Here is a 12,471-nt window from a genome sequence, read left to right as displayed (position 1 = left end):
CTGTTTCATCTGTTTGCCTGTTCTCCAACGTGACTGCTCCTACCTCCTCCCTGCAAGGTAGGTAGCAAAGCACCAAGGAGGAGCAAAGCACCAGGAAAGGGGGAAAGGGTGGGGAGCACTCAGATGGCTCCTCTGCCTCACCTGCCCTCCAGCTCTCTTTCCTCCTGCCTTGGCCCTCATAGATTGGCAAGCTCAAGCTTCCTGCTGGCTCTGGACTGTGGCTGGCTATAGGAGGGGAACGAAACCAGCCAGGTTTCCTTCTAGGCCCACCCCACGTTGCCTGGCCCTAGAAGGAAAAGCCAGGTCTGCTAGCTGTCTGTGGTTGAGAAAAGAGCAGAAACACCAGATACTGAGGTCTTCGCCATCTAAAGGTGTGTTTCCTCCTCTAGAAGATGAGATCCCCCCCACTCCCTGCAGCAGCCTGCATAAGATTTAGACAAGAAGACCCCTAAAGCATCAGTTTCCTCTGCCTCCCCAGGACTGGGTGTCCTCACTGCCTTCCTGGGCCTCTCTAGTCCATTGGAGACAGTTCTTGCTTGAAAAGCATCCGCCTATGTGTAGCTTCCACTCATCGCCCCCTCTTCAGTACCACTAAGCCCATTTGCTTTTCCATGTAGACACTTCACATGTATTTGTCCTGCTCTTCCAGCTACATTTCCCTCTGTTCTTCACCTCACCTTCCTGCAGCTATTTTCCAGGCCCTCTTTATAGCAGAACCACATGCCCAGGTCTAAGCCCTGGTGCCACCACTTACTAACTGTATAAGCATGGGCAAATTACTGAACCCTACTGAGTCTGTTTCCGCCTCTGTAAAATGGGCCTGCTAATAAGAAATTACCTCATAGGGTTAGTATGAGAGCTATCTCAACACACCCTAAGCAGTAATGAGCATGAATTATCATCTTAGAAATCTTTGCTGAAGGCAAAAGCTTGTGCCTCCTTGTTGTTTCATTTGCATTTCTTTGATTGCCAGTGAGCTTGAACTTCTTTTCAGTTATTAGTCATTTGTATTTCCTCCTTTAATGAATTGTCTATTTTCTGAATTGCCTATTTTCTGTGCTCGTTTTTCTTTGAAGCCTTAATTTCTTATTATTTATACAAATGCTTTATATGTTAAGAATAGTAACATGGCCAGGCACAGTGACTCATGCCTGTAATCCCAGCACTTTGAGGGGCTGAGGAGGGAGGATTGCTTGAGTCCAGGAGTTCGAGCCTGGCCAACATGGTGAAACCCTATCTCTAAAAAAAAAATACAAAAATTAGCTGGGTGTGGTAGCACATGCCTACTGAGGTGGGAGGATCACCTGAGCTTGGGAAGTCGAGGTTGCAGTAAACTGTGATCACGTCACCGCACCTCAGCCTGGGCATCGGAATGAGGCCCTGTCTCAAAAGAAAAAGAAGGCCAGGCACGGTGGCTTATGCCTGTAATCCCAGCACTTTGGGAGGCCGTAGGCGGGCGGATCATGAGGTCAGGAGATCGAGACCATCCTGGCTAATACGGTGAAACCCCATCTCTACTAAAAATACGAAAAAATTAGCCGGGCGCGATGGCGGGCGTCTGTAGTCCCAGCTACTCAGGAGGCTGAGGCAGGAGAATGGTGTGAACCCGGGAGGCGGAGCTTGCAGTGAGCCGAGATGGTGCCACTGCACTCCAGCCTGGGAGACAGCGAGACTCCATCTCAAAAAGAAAAAAAAAGAAAAAGAAAAAGAATAGTAACACTTTGTTGTTCATATTTACTGCAGGTTTTCTTTTTTTAATTTAATTTAATTTTTTTTTTTTTTTTTTTGAGACAGAGCCTTGCTCTGACACCCAGGCTGGAGTGCAGTGGCATAATCTCAGCTCACTGCAACCTTCACCTCCCGGGTTCAAGCGATTCTCCTGCCTCAACCTCCCCAGTAGCTAGGACTATAGTGCGCGCCACCACATCCAGCTGATTTTTGTATTTTTAGTAGAAACAGGGTTTTGCCATGTTGGTTAGGCTGGTCTCAAACTCCTGACCTCGGGTGATCCACCCCCCTCGGACTACCAAAGTGTTGGGATTACAGGTTTTAGCCACTGCCCCTGGCCTAGATATGTTTTTGATATTAAGACATTAGGTAGGCTGAGTGCAATGGCTCATGCCTGTAACCCTAGCGCTTTAGGAGGCCGAGGCAAGAAGATTACTTGTGAGCCCAGGAGTTCTAGACCAGCCTGGACAACATAGCAAGACCCTGTCTCTTTTTAAAAATTCTTTTTAAATTAGCTAGGCGTGCTAATGCACGCCTGTAGTCCCGACCACTGGGGGGGATGGAGTAGGTCTGAGGCAGGAGTATTGCTTGAGCCTGGGACGTCCTGGCTTCAGTGAGCCATTATCATGCCACTACACTGCAGCCTGAGTGACAGAGCTCAGACCCTGTCTAAATAAATAAATAAAATTAGATAATCAAATCTTTGAATTCTTTCCGTTGTTTTAAGCTTGAGTTCTTCCAAACTTACAGGTCCAACAATATTTGTTTGGATTTTTTCAAGTTTTTAAGTTGTTTGGATTTTTGTTTGTTCTTTTATTCTCTTTAAATCCTGCTAGCAACCATTTTGGTGAATGATTTCAGGTGAATATCTAACCTGCTCTCCCCCAACAGCTATCCAAGTTTCCCAATATTTATTGCAAAGCCCTATTCCTTAGCCATTGGGTTTATCATATAAGTTTACATATATATTTGTAGTGAAGGGGTGGCCTTCCCCTCCACACCTGTGGGTATATCTTGTCAGATGGGATGAGAGACTGAGAAAAGAAAGAAGACACAGAGACAAAGTATAGAGAAAGAAAAGTGGTCCCAGGGGACTGGCGCTTAGCATACCAAGGACCTGCACTGGCACCAGTCTCTGAGTTCCCTCAGTTTTTATTGATTATTATTTTCATTATCTCAGCAAGAGGAATGTGGTAGGAGAGCAGGGTGATAATAGGGAGAAGGTCAGCAAAAAAATATGTGAGCTAAAGACTCTATGTCATAATTAAGTTTAAGGGGAGGTACTATGCCTGGATGTGCACGTAGGCCAGATTTATGTTTCTCTCCGCCCAAACATCTCAGTGGAGTAAAGAATAAAAAGGCAGCATTGCTGCCAACATGTCTCGCCTCCCGCCACAGGGCGGTTTTTCTCCTATCTCAGAATTGAACAAATGTACAATCGGGCTTTACACCGAGACATTCAGTTCCCAGGGGCAGGCAGGAGACAGTGGCCTTTCTCTATCTCAACTGCAAGAGGCTTTCCTCTTTTACTAATCCACCTCAGCACAGACCCTTTACGGGTGTCGGGCTGGGGGACAGTCAGGTTTTTCTCATCCCACGAGGCCATATTTCAGACTATCACATGGAGAGAAACCTTAGACAATACCCGGCTTTCCAGGGCAGAGGTCCCTGCGGCTTTCCGCAGTGCATTGTGCCCCTAGTTTATAGAGACTAGAGAATGGCGATGACTTTTACCAAGCATACTGCTTGTAAACATTTTGTTAACAAGGCACATCCTGCAGAGCCCTAAATCCCTTAAACCTTGATTCCATACAACACGTGTTTTTGTGAGCTCAAGGTTGGGGCAAAGTGGCTGGGGCAAAGTTACAGATTAACAGCATCTCAGAGCAAAACAGTTGTTCAGGATACAAGTCAAAATGGGATTTCTTATGTCTTCTCTTTCTACATAGACACAGTAACAGTCTGATCTCTCTTTCTTTTCCCTACATGTAGACAGTCTGAACTCCATATTCTCTTTCACTGAGATTTACATCATTCTGTTTTATTGTTGCCTTTTAAATGTTTTATTACAACAGAAGAGCAAATCTCCACCCAAAGATCTTATAATGTCACTTATGTATCCATCCACATGAGCTGTAATTCTATTTAGAATTGTGAGACAAATTATTGGGAGAAAAAATTGACATCTTTACAAACCATAGTCATCCCATTCAAAGTCATGGTATACTCCCTAAGATTGCAATAAGACAAGAATGTCCTCTCTCTTCACTTCTATTTCACCATGTGCTTGAGGTTCTAGCTAGGGCAATTTGGCAAGAAGAATAAATAAAATCATCTAGATTGGAAAGGAAAAGTAAAGCTATCTCTATTTGTAGACTGCATGATCTTGTAAACAGAAAATCCTAAGGAGTCCACTAAAATCTGTTAGGGTGAATAAACGAGTTCAGCAAGGTTATTAGGGTACAAGATCAACACATTCAAATCAATTGTATTTCTATACACTAGCAATGAACAATTGAAAATAAAATTAAGGAAACAATTCCATTTATTTATTTATTTATTTTATTTTATTTTTTTTGAGACAGAGTCTCACACTGTCATCCAGGCTGGAGTGCAGTGGCGTGATCTCAGCTCACTGCAAGCTCCGCCTCCCAGGTTCATGCCATTCTCCTACCTCGGCCTCCCGAGTAGCTGGGACTACAGGCGCCCGCCACCACGCCTGGCTAATTTTTTGTATTTTTAGTAGAGGTGGGGTTTCACCATGTTAGCCAGGATGGTCTCGATCTCCTGACCTCGTGATCTGCCCGCCTCAGCCTCCCAAAGTGCTGGGATTATAGGCATGAGCCACTGCGCCCGGCTGAAACAATTCCATTTATAATAACGTCAAAAAATAAAATACTTAGAAATGAATTTAACAAAAGAAGTCTAGGCCAGGTGTGGTGGTTCATGCCTGTAATCCTAGCACTTTGGGAGGCTGAGGCGGGCAGATCACCTGAGGTCAGGAGTTCAAGACCAGTCTGGCCAACATGGCAAAACCCTGTCTCTACAAAAAATACAAAAATAAGCTGGGCGTGGCAGTGTACATTTATAGTTCCAGCTACTTGGGAGGCTGAGGCATGAGAATAGCTTGAACGTGGGAGATGGAGGTTGATCGTGCCACTGCACTCCAGCCTGGGCAACAGAGTGAGACTCCATCCTCCGTCTCAAAAAAAAAAAAAAAAAAAGAAATCTAAGAAAACTACAAAACATTGTTGAAAGAAATTAGTAACCTAAATACATAGAAAGGTATTTCATGTTCATGGAACTGAAGACTTAATATTGTTAAGATGGCAATACTCACCAGATTCAATATATCCCCTCTCAAAATTCCAACTGCTGTTTTTGCAAAAATTGGAAAGCTGATCCTGAAAAGCACATGGAAACGCTCGGGACCCAAAATAGCCAAATCAATCTTGAAAAAGAACAACAAAGTCAGGGCACTCGCACTTTTTGATTTCAAAACTTACTACAAATAAAGACAGTGTGGTACTGGTATAAAGATAGACATATAGACCAGTGGAATAAAATAGAGTCCAGAGATAAATCCTTACATTTATGACCAATTGCTTTTCAACAGAGGTACCTAGACCATTTAACGGGGGAGGTATTGTTTTTTCAACAAATGGCCTGGGACAGCTGAATATTCACATGCAAAAGAATTAAGCAGGACCCCTTTCTTACACTGCACACAAAAATTAACTCGAAATACATTATAGACTAAAATGTAAGAGTTAAAACTATAAAGCTCCTAGAAGAAAGCCTAGGAATAAATCTTCATGACCTTGTATGAGGCAAAACCTTCTTAGATACACCAAAGTACAAGCAACTGAAAAAAATAAATAAAGGCCGGGTGCAGTGGCTCACGCCTGTAATGCCAGCACTTTGGGAGGCTGAGGTGGGTGGATCACCTGAGGTCAGGAGTTCAAGACCAGCCTAGCCAACATGGTGAAACCCCGTCTCTACTAAAAATACAAAAATTAGCTGAGTGTGGTGGTGTGCGCCTCTAGTCCCAGTTACTTGGGAGGCAGAGGCAGGAGAATTGCTTGAACCTGGGAGGCAGCAGTTACAGTGAGCCAAGATCATGCCATTGCACTCCAGCGTGAGCAACAGAGTGAGACTCCATCTTAAAATAAATGAAATAAAATAAAATGGATTCCGTCTAAATTTAAAACTTTTAGGCTTCAGAGAACACCATCAAAAAAAGTGAAAAGACACTCCACAGGATGAAAGTATTTACAAATCATATATCTCATAAGGAACTAGCATCTAGATGTATAAAGAACTTATAATTCAACAATAAAAAGACAGGCTGGGCACAGTGGCTCACACCTGTAGTCCCAATGCTTTGGGAGGCCAAGGCAAGAGGATTGCTTGAGTCCAGGAATTTGAGACCAGCCTGGGCATAACAACACCTCATCTCTACAAAAAAAAATTTTTTTCTTAACTAGCTAGGCATGGCAGCACTCACTTGTAGTCCTAGCTACTTGGGAGACTGAGGCAGGAGGATCCCTTGAGCCCTAGGAATTTGAGGCTGCAGTAGGCTATGAACTTGCCACTGCACTCCAACCTGGCCAACAGAGTGAGGCCTTTTCTCTACCAAAACAAAAGAAAAACAATAAAAAGACAACCCAGTTTAAAAATGGGTGCATGATTTGAATACATAATTCTCTACAAAGATATACAAATGGCCAACATGCACATGAAAAGACACCAAAACCACTAGCCATTAGAGAAATGTAAATCAAAATCACAATAAGATATCACTTCACACCAACTAGAATGGATATAATAAAAAGACAGATGACAAGTGTTTTCCGGATGTGGAGACACTAGAAACTAATACACTGCTGGTAGGAATGTAAAATGGTGCAGCCATTTTGGAAAACAGTTTGACAGATCCTCAATTGTTAAACATGGAGTAACCATATGACCCAACAATTTCACACTCCTAGATATACATCCAACAGAAATGAAAACGTGTGTCCACACAAAAAGTTGAACATGAATATTCATCCCCAGGTTCCTACCCAAAATCTACAATCTCCAACTGCATTTTTTGCATCTCAGAGGAAGAGTTGTTCCTGAGTGCTTAACTTTCCTTCCTCTGCTTTGAGGCAGTCCAGGGTTCTATCCTCCCCTTCATTTCTGTACCTCTCATCCACTGTTTCCTCCTTTCATCACATAAATATGCTCATGTCCTTCCCGATAAAGCCAGAAAACCAGAACACCCTTTCAATATTGCCGGTACCATGTCCTTCTCTCTGAGACGTTTCCTAAATTTGATTGACTTCTCCTACCTTTATCCGCTCACTGCCCCATTCATACCCAACTCCACAGCAGCCTGGCTCTCCATCCTTCTACCCTGTCGTTCTTGCATTCATAATTGCAAAATCCCAGGCCCTCCTTCAGTCCTTATCTTAACCTCCCCTCCGCATGTGGTAGTTAACCATTTCCTTCCCCCAAACTCCCTCAAACCTATTCTCTGCCTTTGGGACCCCACTCTTTCATGCCTTTGCTCTGCCTCTCCCTTATACCTTCTGGGTCTCCTTCAGGGGGCTTCTCTTCCTTTCCCCAATTTTTTTCTCCCAAAGCAGGGGGTTACCCAGGTTGGAGTGCAGTGGTGCAATTATGGCTCACTGCAGTCTCAACCTCCAGGGCTCAAGCGATCCTGAGCCTCAGCCTCCTGAGTATCTGGGACCACAGGCACATGCCACCACGCCTGGGTAATTTTCATATCTTCTGTAGAGATGGGATTTCACCATGTTACCCAGGCTGTTCTTGAACTCCTCAGCTCAAGCTATCTGCCCACCTTGATCTCCCAAAGTGCTGGGATTATAGGCGTAAGCCACCATGCCAAGCCTCCAAATTCTTAATATTGGTTTATTTCTTGGCCCTCTTCTCTTTTTACTCCTTAGACTTTCCCTAAAGATTCCCTTTTACACATGTGGCTTTATTCATTCTGTAAATGTTCTCACCTCCTATATGTCTACTTCCAGCCCAGTCCTCTTTCCTGAACCTCAGATGAACACTTACAAATGCCATGAAATATCCCATACATACTTTTTTCAAATTTATTTAAGTTGACGTACGAAATTGCATGTGTTTATTGTGTACTCACACATACTTTCAAATTCAACAAATTTTATTAGTTTGCTAGAGCTGCCATAACAAAATATCACAGACTGGGTGACTAAACAACAGAAATGTATTTTTTCACAGTTCTGGAGGCTGGAAGTTCAAGATCAAGGTGTTGGCAGGTTTAGTTTCTTCTGAGGCCTCTCTCCTTGGCTTGCAGATAGCCACCTTCTTATGTGATCTCATATGGTTGTTTCTCAGTCTGTGTATTGATTATGTCCTACCTCCTGTTATCTTTTTAAAATTTATGTATTTATTTTAAGAGGCAGGGTTTTGCTCTGTAGCCCAGGCTACAGTGCAGTGGCACAATCATAGCTCACTGTAGCCTTGAATTTCTGGGCTCAAGTGATCTTCCCTCCTCAGCCTTTCGAGTAGCTGGTACTACAGGTATGTGCCACCACACATAGCTAATTTTTTACCTTTGTAGAGACTGAAGTCTCACTATGCTGACTGGGTTGGTCTTGCACCCCTGGCTTCAAGTTATCCTCCAGCCTCAGCCTCCCAAAGTGCTGGGATAACCTCTCAGTCACCACTCTCAGCTCTAACCTCCTTTTCTTACAAAGACACCAGTCATATTGAATTAGGCCCCATTAATGTGACCTTATTTTACCCTAATCACCTCTTTAAAGACTATATGTTCAGGCCAGGTGCGGCAGCTCACACCTGTAATCCCAGCACTTTGGGAGGTCGAGGCGGGTGGACCACTTGAGGTCAGGAGTTTGAGACCAGCGTGGCCAAGGTGAAACCCCATCTCTACTGAAAATACAAAAATTAACCGGGCGTAATGGTGCGTGCCTGTAATCCCAGCTACTCACGAGGCTGAGGCAGGATAATCACCTGAACCCAGGAGGTGGAGGTTGCAGTGAGCCAAGATCACGCCATTGCACTCCAGCCTGAGCAACAGAGTGAAACTCTGTCTCGAAAAAAGAAAAGAAAAAAGACTCTTTGTTCATTGCTTGACCCAAGAGTTCGAGGTTGCAGTGAGCCAAGATTGCACCACTGTATTCCAGCCTGGAAGACTAAGACTCTGTCTCAAAAGAAAAAAAAAAGAGAGAGACCCTATCTCCAAGTACAGTCACATTCTGGGACACTGGGGTTAGGATTTCAATATATGAATTTTGAGGGCACACAATTCAGCCCATAACAAAATTATAAGTTGAGGCCGGGCACGGTGGCTCATGCCTCTAATCCAGCACTTTGGGAGGACAAGGCGGGCTGATCATGAGGTCAGGAGATCGAGACCATCCTGGCTAACACGGTGAAACGCCGTCTCTACTTAAAAAAAAATACAAAAAATTAGCCAGGCATGGTGGCAGGTGCCTATGGTCCCAGCTACTCCGGAGGCTGAGGCAGGAGAATGGTGTGAACCCAGGAGGCGGAGCTTGCAGTGAGCTGAGATTGTGCCACTGCACTCCAGCCTGGGCAACAGAGCGAGACTCTGTCCCCCCACACACAAAAAAATGGAAGTTGAACTCATCATCTTCCCTATCCCCACCTGTTCCTTCTCCTTTATTCCCTCTCTTGGTGAATCTCTGAAGGCCCTAACCAGAAACTTAGTGTTTTTTTTGTTTGTTTTTTGTTTGTTTTTCAAGGGAAAGAAGCACTGCTACCTACACGCTGCATAGGGCATTGCCTCTTTCCTGCTTCCCAGATGCCATATTGAAGGAAAGCCACTAAAGACCACCAGGATTGCATCAAAAGGATTCCAGAGCCAACTCAAGACACTTCTACTGGACAAAGGCACAACAAATTGAGCACCAATAAGAATAACAAGACAAAGATTTGAAATATAGAAGTGTTCCAGAAAATGAATGAAGAAGGAATTATTGAGTTGGAATAGCACCATTTCATAGCCTATAATGAATTAATGGATCTAAGCAGTGATTGTCAATGGCTGTTGACTAAAAGAGATAACTAGGAACTGTGTGCCTCCTGATGGAAGAATACACCACCATCTATGAGGTAGTCTTGCTCCACCCCCTAGTTTAACCAGAATCTGATCAAGCCTCTATATCCAACTATATATAAGTTTACAGGAAATATATGGGACAGACAAAAACATTAAACCAATAATGTAGGGATGCAATCAGCAAAATTCAGACTATGGGAAACTATAGGACAAACAATCCAGGTTTTTTCAACAAATTGCAAAAAAAAAAAAAGAAGAAGAAGAAGAAGAGCTAGAATATAGAAGAGGAACCTTAAAACTTGAAAAATACATTTTTTTAAATAGGTAAATACCCCAGCAGCAATGAGCACATCTAGCACTCAGATCATGGTTTCTAAATACCGTCCTCCAATACAAAGAACCAGGCTCCTTAGAGAAATGTCTGATTCTAGGACTATGGGAGAGAAAACACAAGATTAGCCTGGATCATTTTGTAATGCCAAAAAATAAGGAAGTCATCAGGGAAGAAAAGGGGGTGAGGAAGGTGCACTATGTCAGCAGAATACAGGAGCCAACCAGAAACAAGCTCCCAATGGTCAGAGCTGGAACAATTTGAGCCACAAAATAAATTACAATAGTATTGGATTATAACCCATGAAATAAAATAAATATTCATGTATCTATAGTGATATCAATACATGATTGAATAAATAAGGTAAATGAGAGAAAAGAGAAAAATCTGCCTTACAGAATTCTAAGTAATATATGTAGATACTGCCCACCCCCCACCCCTACCGGCCAAGAGGTGGAGTTTAATTCCCCTCTCCTTGAGTGTCGGCTAGACTCAGAGACTCACCTTCAAAAAATAGAGTATGAAAATCAGCAATTTTACAATTTTACAATGGCAAAGCCTGGCAGGCCCCACCTTCATCAAGTGGTCCAGATTAACAAGTGATAAGTCCCATGGACAGCATGTACTCCTGATATGCAGCCATGAGAAAGGCATGTCAGGCGCAGTGGCTCATGCCTGTAATCCCAACACTTGGGAGGCCTAGGCGGGTGGATCACTTGAGGTCGACACCAGCCTGGCCAACATGGCAAAACCCCATCTCTACTAAAAATACAAAAAAATTAGTTGGCCATGGTGGTGGGTGCCTGTAATCCCAGCTACTCAGGAGGCTGAGATAGGAGAATCGCTCGAACCCAGGAGGCGGAGGTTGCAGGGAGTCGAGATCACGCCACTGTACTCCAGCCTGGGCAACAGAGTGAGACTGTCTCAAAAAAAAAAAAAAAAAACAAAACAAAAACACACACACACACACACACACACACACATCACCTCTGTGCCTTTCCAAAAACCCATAGCTGCTTTCTAATCAAGAGAAAAACATCAGACAAATCCAAATTGAAGGACGTCCTTCAAGATACCCAATCAGTACCCTTCAAAAGTGTCAAGATCATGAGACACAAGGAAAGACCAAGAAACCATCACGAACAAGAGGAAACTAAGAGGATATATCTGCCCTTGAGGGGACCTGGGCTGTGCATGTCGCTGTCTAACACATCTCCCAAGTGCAAGCCCTAAACACTATCTTTTGGTTTTATCTGTATTAAAAAAAAAAAAAGACTAAATTACTTTTTATTCTAACTTCACAAAATATTACAAAATCATTGTTATATAAGACATGATCAAGGGCGGGCGCAGTGGCTCACACCTGTAATCCCAGCACTTTGGGAGGCTGAGGCAGGTGGATCACCTGAGGTCAGGAGTTTGAGACCAGCCTGGCCAACATGGCGAAAACCCGTCTCTACTAAAAATACAAAGATTAGCCAGTGTGGTGGTGGGCACCTGTAATCCCAGCTACTTAGGAGGCTGAGGCAAAAGTGAGCCAAGATTGCCCCACTGCATTCCAGCCTGGGCAACAAGAGCAAAACTCCGCCTCAAAAAAAAAAAAAAAAAAAAAAAGACATGATTGAATGAAACCCAAAAAAGTAGGGAAAAAGTACTGCAGAAGTAGGTAAGGCAGTTAATTTTTTAAATTACATTATTTTCTCGATTTGGGTATGTTTTTGGTATTTGTCAGCTTAAATTTTTTTTTTTAATTTGGAATAATTTTAGATTTACAGAAAGTTACAAAGATAGTACAGAAAGTTCCCATATACCCTTCACTCAGCTTCCCTTCATGTTAACATTTTACTAGTATATAATACTTTTTCCCTACTTTTTTTTTTGGTCCAAACTAAGAAACCAACATTTGGTACAATACAATTAACTAGACGACAGACTTTATTCAGATCTAACCAGTTTTCCCATTAATTTTTTTTCTGTTCCAAGATCCAATCCAGGATCCCACACTGCATTTAGTCATCGTGTCTCCTTAGTTTCCTCCCATCTGTGATGTTTACTTTATAGTAATTCATTAAATGGTACATTTGCTTGATATGATTTTCTAAATTCATGTTATATTTAACAACACAAATAAAAACAAAAACAAAAACAAAATAATCGTAATGGTTTTTCACAGCTCTTAGAATCAGGGCAGCCATCCCCAGCCTGACCTGCCAGGCCGTGTGTGGCCTGGTGCTGGCCCACCTCTGCAGCCTCTCCCGGCCTCACAATGACCCAGGCAGTCTGCTTCCTTTCAGTCCCTCACATTTGCCTTGCTCCTTCCCACCACAAG

This window comes from Pongo pygmaeus, chromosome 12 (assembly GCF_028885625.2).
Source record: "Pongo pygmaeus isolate AG05252 chromosome 12, NHGRI_mPonPyg2-v2.0_pri, whole genome shotgun sequence".
Taxonomy (NCBI): domain Eukaryota; kingdom Metazoa; phylum Chordata; class Mammalia; order Primates; family Hominidae; genus Pongo; species Pongo pygmaeus.
This window is presented reverse-complemented; position numbering follows the sequence as displayed.